Genomic DNA, 17,740 nt, shown 5'->3' with positions numbered 1-17,740 from the left:
GGTCACACACAGACGAACAACCATCCGCGCTCACACTCACAGCTAGGGACAATTAAGAGTGTTGCATTAACTTATGGTTCATGTTTTTGGAATGTGGGAGGAAACCGGAGTACCCGGAGAAAACCCACGCAAGCATGGGGAGAACAAGCAAACGCCACACTACCCGCAATCTCTGCACTGTGAACGCGCTAACCACTTGTCCACCAGGCCGCAGTAAAGTTTAGAAATAAAAATCAAATCTCAATTTGTATAATTTTAGAAAAGTACAACTTGAGTTTAATGGTATTTTATGTATGTACATGCCCAAAGTGTAATTCAAAGAGGCCCAAACTCAGATTATAGCCCTGCCACAACGCTTGGCCTCAGGAGCATCTCAGTCTTGATTGAAAAACAAAAATCAATGCGACAAAGTTAAAAAAAAAAAAGGCATGTCACACACGTTTTACATCCGTCGTTCATAATTTAACATAGACAATCATGACTAGGAAATTTTGTTTTGATCAGTTCAAAGTTGAAGCATACTACGGTATGTGTGCATGGGAAATCAACTGTATAAACATATTTTTTTAAAATCAAGTTTGTGTACATCCAGTTTAAATAGTCTCAATATTCAATTACATTTACAACAAAGGCCTGGCCGTGAATAAAAGCCTGATGACCCCCGGTTGAACCCGACTCGCCCCAGGCCGACCAGTCCCGCTGAATACCTTGTGACTGTGTTGTTTGTGACACTCTTGTGTTGTGTTTGCACCCTGTCCTCTCCGCACCCCATGCGCACACTCCACAGTGTCCCCATTGTGCATATGAAGGGCCGGGCTTTTGTTTGGCCCCGCCTTGTCGGAGCCGCGCTCAGTCCGCAGAGAGCTTGAACACACCTTGGTCATTGACCTAACCTGCCTATTATTGAGTGTGCGAGTGTGTGTCTGTTTCCGTGTGTGTGTGTGCGTGTGTGTGCGTATTTGCTGGAAACTCATTGATTCACGATTCACTGTTTGGAGTGAACGATCAAATCAGCAAATGTAGAATGAATTGTTAAAAACACACACACACAAACACACACAAGCTTGTTGGTTCTATTCTTTCTATTCCAGCTAATACATTAGCCCCCTCCTCCCTTTTTCTGCCCCCCCCCCATCTCTCCAGCATCTCCTTTTTCTTACATCAGCAGGGACTGCGGCTAATTTACGAGCACGGGCAATGCCAACATATTCTCTGAGGAGGGCCTGTTTTAACACCTCCAAATGCCGTAATGCATCCCAGCTGACCTTAATTATAAAAGCATGTGCCCACCCCCGCTGTCCCCCACCTCATATAGAATCCACAAGACCCGAGGGGGGGGGGGGGGGGGGCGAGACAGTGTGCGTACCTGTGGAGAACACCAGGGCAGGCGGCTCGATGTTAATAGTTGCATCCTGAGAGCAAATCAATAAAGCTATAAAGGGTGATATCACAGTGTGTCGGGCCTGTCACGCACACACGTTCCCCCTCCCCTTCCTGGTTAGAGGGGGTCCGCAACATAAAGGTCAGCGGTATGTGGTTTAGATCGAGGGATGAGAAGTGCCCCCTCCCTCGAGTGGGACGACTCCTCTGGAGAAGGAGTGGATCTTTTCGAGGGCTTATGGCGGGCGCCGCGTTGTCAAGGTAGCAAAGCGTGAGCGCCTTTAAAAAAGGCCCATCAATGTGGGCCCGGTTACGACGCGAGGGGGAAAATCCCAGGAGGTAAAACGGGGGGGCTTTGCTAAACTGCTCATGAACCGAGGGGAGGTATTACACCTGCTTTTCCTTCTGACCGTATGGCGGATTTTTTCGGCCCATAATAGTGATATACGCGCAGCACGGGGCTCCGGCATCATTGGGCTGATAAAGTGCTCATACAATAGATAATCTTTTATGTACCTCCCGTGCACAGCACAAATATTATGACTATTAGTGCATTAATTAACCTGCTGGCCTAAGGCCTGCTGCCGAGCCAAGGTTAAGAGCTTCTTTAATTAAAAATCAATACGGTTTTGCCGTATATTTCAACGGCTCCAAAGGAGGCATGGGACACTTTACTGTCTGCGTGTCACAGTGATATAGAAGTTATCAAGAGTAGAAAGTGCAAAATGAACACCATTTGCAACCACCGAACTGCTATGTTTGCTGGAAAGAGTGCATATAACTAGATGGGATGAGTACAAGATGGTCTGGGAATGGCATTCAACCGTCTGGGTTCTATGCTAGCTAGCAAAAATAATCATATATATACAAATATATATATATATCACACACACACATCCATCCATGGATCAATTTTCTAATCCACTGATCTCCTCACAAGGGTCGACGGTGTGCTCGAGCCGATTCCAGCCGTCTTTGAGCAGCAGGCGGAGGACACCCTGAACCAGCTGCCACCCAATTGCAGGGTACACATCGACAAACATTCCATTCGCACTCACAATTACACCTAGGGACAATTTGAACTGCTCGATCAGCCTGCCATGCATGTTTTTGGAATGTGGGAGGAAACCGGAGTACCCGGAGAAAACCCATGCAGGCATGGGGAGAACATGCAAACTCCATACGGGAAGGCCGGAGCTGGAATCGAACCTGGTACCTCTGCACTGTGAGGTTGACGCGCTAACCACTGGACCACCGGGCCGCTAATATATATATATATATATATATACATACACACACATACACTTTTTGTTTGTTTGTTATTTAGTTCATCTTATATGTATGTATTTATTTTTTTGCTTGTTTATTTATATGTATATGTGTGTGTGTGTAAACCCATGAAAACTATGTGCTGTCATTCCGTGTTACTGGATCGATTGATAAACCTGAAAAGAAAACCTGAAAGGGTCGTGAAAGAGAATGAGCCCTAAGGGTTAGGAACAGCAATTGGAAGCATCAACTCGTTCTTTGTTGTCGAACACCTGCGCATTGAGCAAAGTATAGACGACAGCCCGACTGAAAGCTGTCCGGCAAAAGCGTTCTCTGGCGCCGTCCAGCACAAGCACAGCGTTGGATTTAGTATTTGTTTGCAGAAGATAGGAAGGCCCATAGCGCACACCTTCACGCCCAAGGCCCTCAAATTGCCCTCAGATCAGCGTAATCCATCTGGATTATGTTTGACAGGACATGGATCCTCCTGCTGGTCGGGGCCCGTTTTGACAAGAGTATAGCCAACAAAAAGTGTCTTGTCTGAAGACATGACCCTAAAGCCAGCAACAGGCTGCTTCCGTCTGTCAGATTATGGACATTTTAAAATGGAGCGTTTCTGAGTTTACGCGTGTAATGGAATAATTCCTACCAAATATGAGGAAAAAAGGACGGGCTGATAATCAATTCTCGATTAAAGCACTCGCAAATTTGACATGTTTCTCTTATTCTTGCCCAAAATTGCCGTAGCATGACACCGTTATCATCCGATTGCATCATCTGAATCTATGATGCCGAAGGATCGAGTCAATGTTAAAACAGACAACAATGAGATCAATAGTTTGCGCCACCCGTGACAAACACCGCAGTGCGTTGGGACGGGATAAGCTGTCCTTTGTTGTCAACGGCAGGCCTGACTTCACGTTCGTCCACCCGGGTCTCTCAGGGCCCGCTGACCACGTCCTTTCCCTAAAAGCCCCACTTCCTCTTCCCTCCCAGTCACCGCCCACGCCCCGCCCCCCCCACACCTCCCTGTTGCCTCACAGGACTAAGTCAGGTTAAACACTTAAACACCAGCAAATCCACCGCTGCCCTGTGGGAAATTTGCTTCTAATCCCTAACTTATAGGCACAGAATCAAAGGCAAAAAAAAAAAAAAAAAGCCGGAGCAACAAATCTGATCCTCCCACCCCTAACAATCTTAGGCCTCTCGGGAGAAGCTAAGAGACGCTCGGCAGACAAGCCCCGAGATGGATAAATACCTAAATGATGAGACAGTCTAGGGACAGGGGAGTAGTGTCTGCCTATGACCGCTCACCTCCAATTTGGCATGGCGGCAATGGAAGCCGCGGGCAGCCGGTCCTTATTATTACATGTTCAAGTGCGGCCTTGGCCAATGATTAATGACGACGTCGGGCAGAAAACAAAAGCGCAAAGGCGAGTTATCTCCTATCCACCTGCTCCTGTGGGACGATTGGGAAGGGAATAGGAGGGGGGACAAAAAGGGGGGAAAAAACCGGATAGGGTAGTCTTGGTAATGAGAAGGCGAATGGGGAAAGTGGAGAGGGGCAAGGAAGCCGGCAGGTATAGTGGCAGAAAGCAAAGTCATAGTACTTTGGAAAGACGATAAGAAGTTATGCATAATATTGCATCATTAACTGCACCTTTTATTTTATTTTTATTTTTTTAAAGTAACGTTATACAAGTGGGCAGCAAGGTGCCAAAGTGGTTACAGCATACATAAGCCATCAGTGTGAAGGTGAGGTTGTTGTTTTGTTTTGTTTTTTGCAGGGGCGGAGCTACGTGGTGGTCATGGCCACCCCTTGTCACTCTGGCCAACCCCCCATCTTGGAAAAGATTTTCTTTTCACATGGATGCAGCAGCATTCTTTCATTCAAATTGACGGTGCGGAAAATACACAAACTGATCATAATTGCATTACTGGTTTGGTCCAGAAGAGAGAAAAATGTTGATCAATGTAAGAGCAGACGTTTACAAATGTCTTGTTTTGGTTCAACACAAAGATGATGAGTCTTCGTGGACCATGACAGAAATATGAGAATGGTGACTATTCAGAGGTTTTTTTTTAATTGCAATGTCTGATTAATCGATGATCAAATTAATTATCCATTACTTTGATCATCAATTAGTCATCGATTCATTGATGAGCCTCTTATGTAAATGTCACCGGTAGGTTTTTTTAACGTTACTGTCACTAACAGCAATCCTAATTAGGTGCGCAAAACAGGGGGAATATTTTAAGTTGTAAGGTTTCCATCCAAATGAATGCAGATTTATGCAAATCAAGCAGGAGTTTACTAAATTGGGAGGTTGTCTCTCAACAGGATATGGAAATGTAGTTGAGAATAAAAATCATCATCCTCAATAAGACTAATTTTACTTTTTTAAGTATTTATTGGTTGCACATGATTGCATGCCGTAAACTGATGTCTCTGCTGCTGAGGAGTAATAGAATAATATAATTAATCACATGCCACCGTTGTACACATTCCATTCAAGCAAATTCAAAGGCGAGCCACAGTCGCCATTGAACTTTTAAACTGTTTATTAAATACAGAGAAAATGGTGAGCATGTGGGACAGATAAAACTTTCTTTTTTTTATGTGGTCTCTATAATTACTGATTTTCACTTATTGGGGGTGAGTCTGGGACATACCAGCGTGATAAATGAGGGTTAACTGCAATGCAAAACACACACACACACACACACACACACACACGCACATATATATATGAATAGCACACTACCTTTTGATCACAAGTGACAGGCATATGGCAGCGAGCCAGTGGGTGACTCGTTTACGCCTTTCCTCGGTGGTCTTACGTGTCAAGTGGACGGGCACCCCAACAGGCGGTCAAACTTTATCAAAACACAAGTATGAGTATTTAGAAGCAGTCTCGAAGATGCTTCAAACACTTCAAACACACTACTTTCAGGTAGTTTCCAAGCGAGGTGTGAACATGCAAGTTTGTGGCCACCACGGCCCAGTTGATTGATTTAACAGACAGCGTGGACTTTCATGATGTCTTTGTTTGTTACACGGTGGCCCGCTGGCCATCGCTTGGATTGGTGTTGACATTTATGAGCCATGTTGGAGCGGGCCTCCACTCGGCGACCTCACGAATGGGGAAGAGGCGACATGGTTGGAAGGAAATAGTGCAGCCTCATACTGCCATCGAGAGGCCGTGCTAAGTAATGCATGATGATCAACTGCTTTTTGCATAGCTGTGTGCTCATCTCATCTGTAACGGACTCCAATATTTGGCAGAGTAAAATTCCGATAACTGATTAATCGGCAGATTAATTTTTTAAAAATCTGTGTCGTTAAAATGAAAAAAAAAGACTTTTATTGTCCCTTAACGCTTACAACAATAAAGGTTGAGCTTTACACAATCACAATTTTAGAGCCGATCATAGATCAGCAACTCTTTAAAAAATAATAATAATAAATAAATAAACAATAACCTATTACCAATCTGATCAGAAGATGGACCGATCTATTGAAACAACTTGTTGGTCATTGGGGCTGGCCCATGAAAAGCCAAAATGTCCATTTCAATGATGTCATTGATTGATTGACAAATTATGACAATTAGTCACTGATTTTGCATAGAATGAAAAATAACTTCCTATCCGAGGTTTAATAAAAATATGAACTACAGGCAGAACATTTGAATGGTGTTTGTTTACAAAAGAGAAAAAAAAGTCGGCAAAACACATTGGAATTTTTTCTAGGGGGGGAAACGTTTGAATGTCTGAATTATCTGGCCGATAAAACCTCCCTGCTGATGTTAGAGTCAACAATCTGCACGTGTGTGTGCAAGTCATGTCTACTTCCGTTCAAGTCTTGACAATGATTTCCCGCAACGACCTCGACAGAAAGGAAAGAATTTGTCCCTTTCCTCAGTACTTGAGAATTCTCCATCAACAACCAATCCATCATTTTTATTCAAGATATTTAATCATTTGTATAGTTTTGGGGTGCTGGTAGAGGTTTCTCGACGGTGTACTTTATTTGACATCTCCAATCACTCGGCGGCACATCTTTTGGGCTGCAAGGGTGTCTACCATTACGGAGGAGACTGCTGGGGTTTTTGTGCTTCTTTTTTTTTTCTTTTAATGAGAAGCCACAACAGCTCTTGTCTTTCTCGCGGCATGCTCCACTGAAATGTGGTCTGTCGAGGGGGAGTTGCCCTTTTTGAAGTACTGCACTGAGACGCTTCCCTTTGTGGGTGTATGTGCGAGTGTATGCGTGTGTGTGTGCGTGCTTGTGTGTCAAATCAAACTTAAAACCAAAACACCCATAAGACTACCTGAAAGGGTTACAATATAAAGGGCCTCGATGTATCTGATGCTTTACACTTCCCCAGTCTTTGTTCCAGCGCACTCCACGCTCGCTGTGATTATGTACGTCTCGCGCGAGGGGCGCTGCGGAGTACCGCGAGAGAGTGTCTGGAGAATGCAAAGTGACGCTCTCAAACGTACAACCTAGGGACAAAACACGGGTTTCCGCGCGGCTGCTCGCCTTGTAGTGGCGCGGCGCAGACTCGCTCGCGATTTAACACGCCGACAACGGGGTCCGGTGGGACGTGTAGCTATGTGTTTATCACAGGATGATCTTCCTCGTTTCATGTGGCGCATCCCCCCCTCCTCTCACCACCCCTATCCCCACTCCTTTTCCTGCCCTCGTGCAGTTGAAGGTTCACAAAGCGGGACGATGCCGCGCAGTCGCTCTTTTGGGAACTTGGGAGTCTGTCTTTGTTGCCGTGCATTTAAATGTGGCATGCTTACAGCAGTGCAAATGTAACCGAGTTTATTTAATCATGACCTACACTATATGTTACTCAAATAAAAAGCATTTGCACTTGGGGCTACATTGCGTTCGTTCGGAAGGTGACTCCATTTACGTGCAGCATCACAGCTAAATGCTGATGCACCATGTTTATTTTGAACTCTGGTGTAAACTCTTTAGGTCAGCAGTAACATGTTCTAATCATTAATCAAGACTGGAGATAAAAGTATGGAAAAGTTTTTCCTGGTCTGTTTAGAGCATGGACTGAATGTTTTTTATCAGCTGGGACAAAGCAGTTGTCATGATGGATTGGATGTGACTGCTTTCGTCAGATCCGAATCAATCGACACACCAATGTTTCGGACTTGGTCTTTAGTTTTTACAGACGATGACCTCGAGTGTGAACTGACAGCAGTGCTCTTTTCTTTATTGCCAAAAACAATGACCTCCATTTTCTTTTGGTTTGCTCACAGAAAATTTTGACTCATCCAGTCATCGCTTCAGATGTCAAAAAGTGTTTGCGGCTCCCAGTGTTGTCTTTTCCGTGGAAACCGGGTCGAAATGGCTCTTTGAGTATAAAAGGTTGCCGATCCCTGTTTTAAAGGAATTATTTGCTAAAACTCTTATCACGAGCCAAACACTGGCGTATTCAAACGAGACTGACTTTAAATAGATATCAATGGCACCCTCTACTGGACACTTGGCATCACTTGCACAAATATGCTCAGTGGACCAGCAGAGGATGTAACTTCGATAGCTTGGGGGTAAACAAAACCATCTGTGGGAGTCACAATCAATTGTCAAAATGCTTTTCATTTTTTTTCTTTTTCTTTTTTTTTTTTTTTTTTGTTTAAAAATATTGTTGCTGATATGATGGCGTTGCCAAACTGCTGCCATGCCAATCGTGGGTACTGCCATTTTGTTGGCAACATCAATCTCAGTCCTTTTCACTTACTGGGATTAAGTAGTAGTAGTTTGGCTCATTTCTGTACATTTTGGCAAATCCCTAGATGGCCTTCCAATTCTTTTTGCTAATCAGTGGTTTGAATCTTCGAGTGTAGCACTTGTACTTTTGCTCATCCTCAGAACCTTCTACCGTCACCAACTGTTTGGGTTTTTTCTGTTCTGTTTTCTTTCTTTTCAGATCTCATCAACAACTGTGGTTTTCCATGATCCACTCGTTGGACGACAATTGCTTAGAAACACCAGCAGTGTTTCTTTCTACTGTTTCTTTCTACTAGAATCACGCCACATTCCAGATGGTCATTTGGCTGCCCAGGATTGATTTTCCATTTTCTTTCAGCTGCACAATTTTTTTTCTCCATCCAAAGCCTTCTGTCTCGTTTTTAATGCTTTTTACACATCCAACTTGTACAATTGTAATCTTCACGGGTAAAACCCAAATCTACGAGCTTGAGCAACAAAAAGAACCTGATTGTCACATGTTCCAATATTTTGGTTCATATGGAAAAATAAGCCGGTTCAATCAGATTCTAGAAGTCTTCCACTACTTGTGGGGGGAGGTGTATGACTCTCAAATTAAAAGTATACACTTACATATGCCCTAGTTGCAATACAGAGGTACTTAATTTATTCCACCATTCCATTGTGTTCAAAAATGTATCTGGTCCAAGTTTTGGTGTAAATGTTTGAGAACCATTGATATATTATCCATGTTCAGGTTTTAGGCAATGACAAATGTGGCAGCAGTACAGTGCTGTGTGTGACTCACCCATGAACCGCAAAAAAGATACTTTTGAGGACAAAATGAGGTTGTTTTTTTTAAATTATCGGGGTGCCAGATGTTGATGTTTGGCCAAGAAGCTTCAAACCTCTGGTGTTTCTCATGATGACGATGGAGTCACACATTTTTGCATTTACATGTATAAATATCTGGGAGAGGCGGCTGGTTATTTTTCCAGCGGGGTGTGTTAAATGACAAATGACGCTGATCCCTCCACGACGACAGGTTGATCGCTGATCAAAGCGGAGGTGACTGGGCAGGCCCGGAGGAGACAAGTCAGCGTGCCATGTTTTGGGTGGGGTACAGCAAAGTTTGCTCGACGTCTTTAAACATCTGTTCATCCACGATAAACTTGTCTCATTTGCATATTTGCTGCCATTTTGTCAGTTAAGCCTCTGTGTCATACAGCACTAAATCACTGAGTGGATGCTGGGAATCCAGCATTGCTTGTTGACAAAGTCAGAAAAATGTAGGGATTTTTTTGGGGGGGGGGGGGGGGTTAACATGTTATAGTCATGAACTTATTTTTACACTTGAGTGGCGGAAAAGAACTAATGATCAGATCCTAGATATGGACTCGACTAATATGAATCAATCTCAGCACTGCCTTTGACGCCGGTAATCATAACATACAATTAGAACGCCTCGAAACATGTGTTGGTATTTTCAGGTTCAGCACAAGTTTGGTTACACTCAAATGGGCGAACCGAAAAGAAACAATATTGTTGACTCTTTTGAGTAAATATGGGAAGTCAGGTTCAGCACAAGTTTGGTTATACTGAAATGGGCGAACCGAAAAGAAACAATATTGTTGACTCCTTTGAGTAAATATGGGGAGATAATCCCAGTTTTAACAACAATTGGGCTCCAACAATAGTTAATTTGGTCAATTGATGAAGCACACACAAGGAAACGGGTGGTTGCACTCACCTGGTGGAAGGATTTCACTGTCGGGTCCTTAAAAGCTCCTTTAAATATGGTGAAAATGAGGTAAAAATGAGTTTCCCCGAAACGTTGTCCTTCCGTGTGCAACTTCGGATAGCATAACAATCCTGCCATTGGTAATTTTCTGCCGAAAGATCGACTAAACTCCGATGGTCCAGCATTTTGTTTGAACTCGCTACCTGCTGGAGATGCGTTCAATTTGCTTTACCGAGGGGGCCCAACAGGTGGCGCTGTCACAATATTATGGAGGGCTTTTATCAACGTTACTTCATGACTACAAGTGTGTCATGGATTGTTTTGTATTGTGTCTGACTATATAGTTCATACAGTAACATATATTAAATTATATGTCACAATTGGACCCCTGACAGGGAAAAGATAAATGTTACTTTTTAATGGACAATTGAAACAAATTAAATGTACAAAAGAAAAACGTAGAAGAAAAAACAACAATTTGAACAATTTATGGACAGCTTTATGATTTAGTGTTGTTACTATTATTATAGTGGCAGCACTGTGAACGACCAGTTAGCACATAGGTGTCAAACTCAGGTCCTGGAGGGCTGCTGTTCTGCATGTTTTCCAAGTCTCCCTGTTGCAACACACCTGATTGAAATGATCAGATCATCAGCAAGCACCGCAGAAGCCTGACATTGAATTTGTTGATTTGAATCAGGTGTGTTGCAACAGGGAGACTTGGAAAACATGCAGGACAGCGGCCCTCCAGGACCTGAGTTTGACACCTATGAGTTAGCACGTCTGCCTCACAGCGCAAAAGTGTAGGTTTCGATTCCGGCTCCGGCCTTCCTGTGTGGAATTTGCATGTTCTCCCAGTGTCTGCGTGGGTTGATTCTCCTCCCACATCCCAAAACATGCATGGCAGGTTGATGGAACACTAGTCTAAATTGTCCCTCGGTATGATTGTAATTGCGAATGGTTGTTCTATGTGTGCCCTGCGATTGGCTGACAATCAGTTCAGGGTGTCCCCTGCCTACTGCACGAAGATATCTTGGATTGGCTCCAGCACGCCGGTGACCCTCGTTAGGATAAACGATTAGAAAATTGATGACTATTATTATGATGATGATGATGATGATTGTGCTTGTTGTTGTTGTTGCTGCTAGTAGAAGTGGGAGTAACAGTAATAATTTACTGTATTAATAAATTCAGATGTAAAACATTACTGGCCACAAGATGATGCTGGTGTTTTTCTTCTAACTGTAGTTATTTCTACAGCCACACTGTGTCAGTACAGACCAAAAGAAAGGATTGACAAAGCAGTTCATGTTTCGCCGAGCAACATCACTCTTGCTTGTTCATTCAAGATTACGCGAGATCCTTCACGGGCACAAGCAGTAAATCACAAGTGCTTAGATCATACACACACACACACATGCACACACCATTATTATATAATGCAGTACAAATCTGCAGCTGTATTATGTGAATTGATCTTATACATGTTGCGACATGGAGGTATCTGAATGTGATTGGATGAGTGAATGTCTCAAAAGTACAACAAAGAATGGCTGAGAAACTGAGCAGCTGAATCACTGAAAAAATATATACATAAATGACATTATGACCCCAATTTTAAATATTCTAAACAGCCCATCCAGCCATCCATTCTCTGAGTCGTGCTGGAGGCTAACTATCTACGTTGTATTTGTAGAGAACGCAGGGCACACCCTGAACTGGTTGCCAACCAATCGCAGGGCACATATACCTGCAGACAAACAACAACCATTCACATTCAGAATCACACCTAAAGGCAATTTACAGTGATCAATTTATCGACCGTGCATGTTTTTGGAATGTGGAGGAAACCGGAGTACCCAAAGAAAACCCACTCAGCTACAGGGAGAACATGCAAACTCCACACAGGAAAGCCGGCATCCGCGATCGAATACGTGATCTCTCCACTGTGAGGTGGACATGCTAACCAGTCGACACCATGTTGCCATTTGAAACAGTCATTCTAATGAAAAGAAATGAGTTCAACACTGGAAAAAGAAACCATTGCTCAACCAATGGGACACTGAGCAGTCAGAACATTGATCGTACCAGGAAGCAGCAACTACGCCCATCATTGCACATCCTTACAGAATGGGACACAGAACCCTTTTTGTTTGTCTTTTGATGTATTTTTCAAAAGTTTTTTTTTTATTTTTTTTAGAGAAGCCAGCTCTGCCGTCCCAGTACTTGCGCAAGAGATCAAACGGCCAAGGTCCAAATCAATTGCCAGTGCAAGTCTCAAGACCGCCATGCAGGAAATTGGCGCTGAATGACGGCACTGTGAGCACGCTATCGCTATCTCGTCCTCTGACACGCTTGGAGATTAAGAGACAGACTGAAAAGAAATGTTGACCATCACGCAATTTCATGGAAAGGGGTTTGAGCATTTGTTCGATATCATTGATATCCATCTTAAGGTACATGTACTAGCACGGTCTTTGAGTGTAGAACAACAAGGGCGTACTCCTCAAGTGATCCACTACTTGTCTGATTTTTATGGCCTACTAGTATGCAATTAAACCTCACTTGAAAATGACTATGCTGCAATACTAAAACTATTTGGGACTATACCGGTAGCACCCAACATGCCGAGTAGTTTTACCTCATGAGTAACATGTGTTTGTCTGTTCTTGAGCTTGAATGACGTCACTGTAGAGCGAAGAAGAGAAACATTGGAGAGCAATAAATTACGATATTGACAGTGACGCAGTTATGTTATGTTAAAGAGCTAGCATTAGCCTAGCTCACCTATTACCGTAGATACAGAAGTTATCTTCTCCCGGAGGGTGTGTCCATGAAGAATAAGTTAATACCGTCATTTCGTGTATAAAATCATGATATTATTTTTTCAAGATAACTGTGGCAACACTGATTAATAGTAATGCTTGTAGCACATAGTTGAAAAACCTAACTATTGAGACACAGTCATTCACATAGTGTGCGCTAGTTGTTCTCCTTGTGGCTGAATTGCTTTACTGGTAAAATGGATATCAAGCATATGGAATAAATGCTCTGATGGCTGAACATATTAAGTGTTACTGGGTGAAGCAATTCATATATGTGTGTGTGTGTGTGTGTGTGTATTGGTTGGTGACATACACTTAAACCATGCAGGCCAAATTACCCAGGTTGCCCCCCCCCCACCTTCTGCCAAAAAAAAAAAAAAGGAAACACCCTACCCGACCATGCTTTCTAGTCTCTGTAATTTACTCGGTGCACTGGCCAAGCCGAGCATGGTTAGCGTGTCTTACAGACCGCAGCAGGAAAAGAGAAGGACGTCGACATGCTCTTATTTATGACCCTGTCAAAATTTATGTGTTTGTTTGTATTGTTTCTAGGAAGCTGTTGTGTAAATAATAGTGTGTGTGTCTGTGTGTGTGTGTGTGTGTGTGTGTATGCGTGTGTGTGTGTGTGTGTGTGTGTGTGTGTGTGTGTGTGTGTGGCGGGGGGGGGGGTGTTAGTGCCATCAAAATTGTGTCTGCCTTCGCCACATGTCAAAATAGCGCGTGCCGCGGCACAGCCAAATTGCAGTATGTGACGCAGGTTGATTTCAGACGACAGTAGTTCTAATTTCAAAACACAACAACAACAAAAGTTTTAGACACTGCAATTGCTGTACTTACTATAGTATCCTCATGTTGAGGATACGTAAATGTATTGTAATGGGGGGTTTTTTGTACTTTTTTTGGACCGTTTTTGCATTATTATTTACAATAATAATAATGGAAATTCCTGAGATCATTTTTAAATGAAGAAATACACTTAACTGTCAAAGTTTAGGAAACAAAATAAGTATTCATTCATTCCTTTTCTGATCCGCTTTATCCTCACAAGGGTTGCAGGGGTGCTGGAGCCTATCCCAGCTGTCTTCGGGCAGTAGGCGGAGGACACCCTGAATCGGTTGCCAGCCAATCACAGCGCACACAGAGACGAACAACCATCCGCGCTCACACTCACACCTCGGGGAAATTTTTGAGTGTTCAGTCAGCCTGCCGTGCATGTTTTTGGAATGTGGGAGGAAACCGGAGTACCCGGAGAAAACCCACACAGGCCCGGGGAGAACATACAAACTCCACACAGGGAGGCCGGAGCTGGAATTGAACCCGGTGCCTCTGCACTGTGAGGTCGACGCGCTATAAAAAATACGGATGATGTAAATGTTAGCTGGGATTAAAGGATCGAGTTTGCCACATGGACCTAACTTTGCCCACCCCTACTAAATTTGGTCACTGATCGGAAGCCTCGGCAGACCTTTCCAAAAGTCATGCAACTTGATGGTTCAAATTTGTATTTTTTCACTCTGAAGGCATTTTTTTCAGGGAATCAAGCATTTTGCAGCCGAATAACCTACAGTTATACTATTTATTCAAGTTTGATGATCAAAACAACATGTGTTTGCATCCACGCCCAAATCACGCCTCAACCACCACAAGCCGTCCCCTAACCCTGAACATAAAAGCCCACACAAGGTGTGTGTGAGTGTGTGTGTGTGTGTGTGTGTGTGTGTGTGTGTGTGTGTGTGTGTGTGTGTGTGTGTGTGTGTGTGTGTGTGTGTGTGTGTGCATACACTCTGGAGAGAAGAGGAAGAATGGGGCCTGGGCCACATTCCAGCCCTGCCTCCCTGGGCGAGTGAAGAAGGTATTCAGCATTCCTGTGCCTGCATATCAGGCCAGGTGCATTCCAGAGTATACGCACACACACAGTCTATCCGGCACACACACACACACGCGCACACACAGTCTATCCGACCTTACCTAGTGAGCATTGTTTTAAACAGTATACTGTAGTGGAATTTCCAAATGCCCCAGAAGTGGTACAGTTTGCAGTTTGTTCAAATTACAATGCTATATTACTCTAGCTGCTTGTTGACTTTCCGACTTAACTTGTGGCAGAGGTGCATGACATCATACACGATGTGATCAGGACAACTTTGGTCCAGCACTGAAAGGAGACTTTGATTCTCTCCTCTTTTTTATCTATAACCGCTCCAGACAACAAGTCATATGTAGGAATAGTTGTTACGATTATTATTGTCGATGTTGCATGTTATATGTCCTGTGGGATTATTGCTACTTAATGTTAAATATTTCGTAAAGCACTTTGTTACAGCTGCACCTGTTGTAAAAAGCGCAATATAAATAAAGATGTATGGTATTGGATGCAGTTAGATTGGATAGCATGTGGCGGCCCATAAGTTGAGTGGTTAGCAGGTCAACCTCACAGTGCAGAGGTCGTGGGTTCGATCCTGGCTCTGGCCTTCCTGTGTGGAGTTTGCATCTTCTCCCCCGGGCCTGTGTGGGTTTTCTCCGGGTACTCCGGTTTCCTCCCACATTCCAAAAAAATGCATGGCAGGCTAATTGAACACTCAAAATTGTCCCTCAGTGGGAGTGTGAGCGCGGATGGTTGTTTGTCTCTGTGTGCGCTGCGATTGGCTGGCAACTGGTTTAGGGTGTCCCCCGCCTACTGCCCGAAGACGGCTGGGATGGGCTCCAGCACCCCCTGCCACCCTAGTGAGGATAAGCGGATCAGAAAATGGATGGATGGATCTTATTCTGTTAACAGTTTTTTTTTTAACCAGTATGCGGATATTTAAGTTCTTTGGCCTTTTGGTTTGAGAGCCACTCATGACAAAAAGGAAATGTGTGATGCTAACCATGAAATAGAAAACGGAATCTGAGTTGACACTCGAAACTTGCTACTCAGGGATACAGGTGAGCTATCGCAATAGACAGGGTACAACCAGGACTAGTCGCCATTGAATCACAGGGCACAAACACCCATTCACACTCAAAAGTCCAATTTAGTGCATTCAGTGAACCTGGAATGTGTCACGTATGCAAGGTGGTGGTGGACCCCAAAGAGCAGGCAGGAGGGAGGAGCAGGTTGTACTTGATGAATTGTATTAAAACAGAAAACTAAATCCAAAACAAAGTCGCAAGAACAAAACGAATCCAAAGTAACAAACAAAACCATGGCAGAAGCTAAAACCTCAATAACAGAAACATGACCGAAACAAACCTGACAGGAACAAAGAGCAACAAACAAACATGACAGTAGCCAAGAGCAAACAGCAACAATGAGTGGTCGGGCTAATTACCTAATGACCAACAGGTGTGCAGCTGCAGGGGGAGCCCTACAGTGCCACCTGTTGGTCCCAAACCGAATCATGACAGAATGTGGGAGGACAAACGTGCAGCTGGAGAAAACCCACACAACATCCAGAGTTCACACAGGAAGGCCCGAGCCAAGAATTGAACTCAGAATCTCCCTACTTACCACGACTCACCATGCTGCCCACGAGCAATACATTTAATTACACATCAGTGACATGCAACTTTTTTTTTTTTTCAATTTTCGTAAACTGATCAGTGATTAGTTTTGACTTTATTTCAGAGAGGCAACCTCCTCACCATTTATTCAACACGGTGCCATTTGTGTTATTTCCAACGGGGAAAATTTTAAATCCAAACAGATGCGGTGTCGAAAATCTGTGTCTCTTTAATTTGTGTATGATTGAGTCATTTTCTCAATGCGTGGATGTCATCGATGCTTGGGCGAGGAGGGCAATCTATTTAAAGCGCATGGCGTGAATGTACAGCTAGCCTCGCTGTGAAGTTTATACGGCGCTTACGAATTTGATGCGGTGAGTCACGCGTGACGCAGCGCACGGGGGTGGTGTCGTGCACGCTTCCAATCCGGACATTCCGCTTCTTCTTCATTTATCTGGCACTTCAGGTTCCCTGGAGGCTTGCCATGCGGCCAATCAGATGGCAACAGTTGTGGGGGAATAATGGGAGTGGGAATTCCTGTTGACGTTCGCCTTGATTCAAAGTAATCTGTAGGCTGGAGAACAAAAGCGTCATTCAGTGTTAATGTGCTGCTTCCCCTTCGCGCAAGTTGCCGGTTTCATGCTATTGGACAGGCACGGGACCCCACGCTTGACGAGACCATTCCTCCTTCACCGTCACGCTCTATTCCCTATTCCTCCATTCCCGTCGCCGTTCTACCCCCCACCCCTACTCCCCTACTTCCACCTCTGAGCATTTTCTTCATCCAATTCAGGCCTTTCTTCCACTCTTCTCCCCTCCAGCTCCTACCTCGGCCCACTTCACTCCCCTTCCCATGTGGCGACTTTTCATCAGTGAAGTGGCTTCCTGGCCACCCAATGAATGGATGCCACATTAAGGGGAAAGAGAGAGGACTAACGTCGTCCTCCCTTCCGCCTACAAGTGCCACCGCCCCTTTAGATCTGGCAGGGGAGTGGTACGTTCTGTTGTGGAGGATTGCAGAAGTTTGTGAGACCGCGTTGTTTGTCATTAGCCTTAGTGGGGGTCACTTTCTCTGCGTGACTCGTGCGTCTCAACACCGGACCCCACCCTTCCCAGAGTGTCTATTGGCCCAAAGTCCTACCTCGCCCCCACCCGCTCCCTTCCCTGCATTTGTGTCGGAAAAGCACCGACATCTGAAAACAATCAAATAATCTAAGCACAATGCATCTCTTCATGGAGGAGTGCTGCTGGTGGTTCCCAGATGAGCGGGAAAGGATTAGGTGGAGGAGGCCCATGAGGGGAGAGCAG

This window comes from Hippocampus guttulatus, chromosome 13, assembly GCF_054856545.1.
Source record: "Hippocampus guttulatus isolate MCC_2025c chromosome 13, RoL_Hgut_1.0, whole genome shotgun sequence".
Classification (NCBI taxonomy): Eukaryota; Metazoa; Chordata; class Actinopteri; order Syngnathiformes; family Syngnathidae; genus Hippocampus; species Hippocampus guttulatus.
Note: the sequence above shows the minus strand (reverse complement) of the source record.